Source organism: Schistocerca cancellata, unplaced genomic scaffold (genome assembly GCF_023864275.1).
Source record: "Schistocerca cancellata isolate TAMUIC-IGC-003103 unplaced genomic scaffold, iqSchCanc2.1 HiC_scaffold_1092, whole genome shotgun sequence".
Taxonomy (NCBI): domain Eukaryota; kingdom Metazoa; phylum Arthropoda; class Insecta; order Orthoptera; family Acrididae; genus Schistocerca; species Schistocerca cancellata.
In genome coordinates this window covers 40724-44152 of record NW_026047091.1, presented here as the reverse complement: position 1 = coordinate 44152, position 3429 = coordinate 40724, and the positions used below count along the sequence as shown (strand labels likewise).

Sequence of the window (3429 nt, the reverse complement as noted above, 5' to 3'; positions counted from 1 at the left end):
GAAAGCAGGCACGAGCTCTGTATCGCAGGACAAACAGCGCGCTGGAGTCAACATCGTATTCACAGTGCCTTCTACAATGCCAAGGTATGTTGCATTGTGTGCTAGTTAAGGTTGACAATGGGCAGAAACACTCCGCACTGGCTCTGAATCTTACGACTTCCACAGATACCTTCACTCCTAGAAAGGGGCAAGTTATATTGTTCTATAGTGCTTACCTTACAACTTTGTGAATTGCATTTTGATTTATTTTTCCAGTTTGTATCAGAGTTACGAATAAGTAACGACTGTACCTCTAATGGAACAAGCCGCAGTTTATGTTTTCATCTTAAACTTCCGTTTTTACTTTTGTTATTTCTTGTCTATGGCAAATACGTTGCACTTCTCAATAAATAGCGTCCAATATCTCATCTAAATAGATGAGAAGCAGCATGAGTACCTCTAACATGTTTATTTTGTGAGATAAATTATCTGCCGACAATCTTGTTTCCTGTGAAGTTATCAATATTATTCCATATAATCTATTAATGTTTATTCCCTGATGACAGTTAACCCTAAAACACTAAAGGAGGGAAAATGTTACATCGTTACTGAACCATCGTAAATGTTACTGCTCCATATTTTATTCAAGCAAAGCACTCCGTCTGCAGGCCACAAGTGGCCCATCGGGACCATCCGATCGCGGTATCATCCTCATTGAGGATGCGGATAGGAGGGGCGTGTGGTCAGCACACCGCTCTCCCGGTCGTTACGATGGTTTTCTGTGACCGGAGGCGCTACTATTCGGTCTAGTAGCTCCTCAGTTGGCATCACGCTGAGTGCCCCCCGAACAATGGCAACAGCGCATGGCGGCACGGATGGTCACCCATCCCAGTGTCGGCCACGCCCGACAGCGCTTAACTTCGGTGATCTGACGGGAACCGGTGTACCCACTGCGGCAAGGCCGTCGCCATATTTCATTTTATTCAAAGGGCGACATAATTTATAGCTTACGCACTAGTTAATTGGAATTATATGGGTTCCAAAGGTGTGTCCCATACAAAATAGGCACAAAATGACCTGTTTTTCACCATTTACTGACGGTACCACGTTGGCCAGAACCGCGAACTGGTACCTACTGCAATCGTAAATTTTATGAGGGTTTCGTAATCTAGGATTAAAGTCAGTCAAACGTTCTCCTTTTTAATTTTTGTGTTTATGTTTTCAAACTGCAGACAGCTTCTGGGATGATATTTAGATCCACTACTTCAGAAAAACTATCTGACCTATGCCACTTACTGATCTCCGTTGTTGCTCATAAAATATTTCATTATCTCTTTTCTTCTGTAGCACAAGTACTCACTGTCTTCAGATGACTTTCACACAATGTATCAAAAGATGACACCACAAACGCACTTTCGGAGATATGTAAACACCATTGAGAGCATCACTCTAAAAGAAGAGAACGTTTCTTTCTATGGACATTTTTACTCAAAATAATAAAAGAAAGTACACTTCGGAACTTACTTTGATATCTTCGCTGATTTTCTACGTGATGGTCTTTCAAATTCAAACTTTTGTCGTGGCGCTCCAGACCACAAGTTCCTCTGCCTTAAGCGTACTCAGTTGCCGCCAAGTTGTTGAGCCCTTCACTATTCTTGTCTTTCACCACATCGTCGTTCCCACACTTCTTTCCACCCAAGAAATCCTACGATTTGGGAAAAGATGGAAACACCTGCAGGCCAAATCCGGGCTGTCAGATGGATGTTCAAAACCTTCCCATTTAAACCGGCGAAGCAAATCCTTGAAGGCTCTGGCAGTAGCCCACTGCATAAAATCGATGATTGCGACGCAATTTACACCCGAAAACTCCGTGTCTGTAACCCTTTTGGTGCTCAGAATTCGTTGAGACTTTTTTGGTTTCCCTGAGGATCGTAAATTATGCCGTTCCATTGACTGGCACCCTGTTTCTGGACTTGCGCGAAACCCAGATGGGCGCTGATGACCATGCTGTTTAGCTCTCTAAATCACTAACCTCACCGCATCTCGAAGGCCAGGTCTCATCACGAGCAACTATGAGATTCAAAAACTTCTCGCCGTCCTGTTCGTAGTGAGAAACGTCAGTGCTGCTTTCTTTCGTTATTTTTGTGTTCATCTGTGAAAGTTCGAGGAACTAACGTGGCACATTTGAGACAGAATTAATTGTTGACCTTCAAGAAAGGACAAACTCAGTCCACAAATAATGAAAGGATGCAGCCATAACTGAAGGTCAACATGATTGTAATTCATTATTAATATTTTTTCGTCCGTCGTCAAACATGATGCACCATTTTCAAACTGAAGCTTCACACACATTTCAATAAACTTCGATTATCTACCTGTAAATTTCGATAGGGTGGACTTCTCTGAGATTCCAAAAACATATTACACTACGAACTTCACACTTGTTAGGATTGTTAATTTTGTCACACATTTTAAAGTCACACAAGTAAGTAGGAAACGACCGTCCTGTACTCTGTTAACGTCATACTGGCTCCAAGGTTTTGGAAGCTGTGTGATACAATGGCAAGTGGGAAGAAAATTTCGAGGCTCCGTAAGTCGAAAGATCCTTTAGAAAGGCACTAGTATGTAGGCTCTTCCTGTTTTTGCCAACGGAGAAGTCGCTATAATGTAGTTCTTTAGTAGTAATGTTTATTCAGCTTAGACAAAAACAGACGTAACCTTGGTAGATACTATACAACCAGTTTATGTTGTCACAGCAATAGATATAAAGTTGAAATTCACTCTTTCTTTCGACGGTTTATTTGATTCTTTAAAGTTGCGGATATTTAAAACAACGTACAGATCATTGTTGTGGATTGGCAAGAGAGCCAACCCGGTTTTGAGAGGAAGCCGATTGGCACGCGTTTTGGCTCACGCAGGCTGGCGTGAGGTCTGGAACAGGTCAAGGAAATTCGACTAGCAAAAAAGGACGTAGCTGTGGAATACTTAACTTTAATCCATAAATGGTGAACATCGCTCTTGACGGTACATGTTTTACAGTATCAATAGTAACTGGTAATGGCGCCTTGCTAGGTCGTAGCAAATGACGTAGCTGAAGGCTATGCTAACTATCGTCTCGGCAAATGAGAGCGTAATTTGTCAGTGAACCATCACTAGCAAAGTCGGCTGTACAAGTGGGGCGAGTGCTAGGGAGTCTCTAGACCTGCCGTGTGGCGGCGCTCGGTCTGCAATCACTGATAGTGGCGACACGCGGGTCCGACGTATACTAACGGACCGCGGCCGATTTAAAGGCTACCACCTAGCAAGTGTGGTGTCTGGCGGTGACACCACAATCATTTTCTAGCATTTCGAGGAGACAAAATGTTACAGTTGCAATGTTTCCCAGTTAGGGTTTATGAAGGTTTTGACGTTAGTGATATGTCAGAGACGGTTTTTAAATTGGCGTGTGGT

The 3429-nt window shown here is 42.9% G+C and overlaps 1 pseudogene; it reads right to left on the bottom strand.

Moving 5' to 3' along the window:
* Nucleotides 1-830: 830 nt before the first annotated feature.
* On the bottom strand, nt 831-948 carry LOC126154496 (5S ribosomal RNA; annotated as a pseudogene).
* Between the last annotated feature and the right edge of the window lie 2481 nt (nt 949-3429).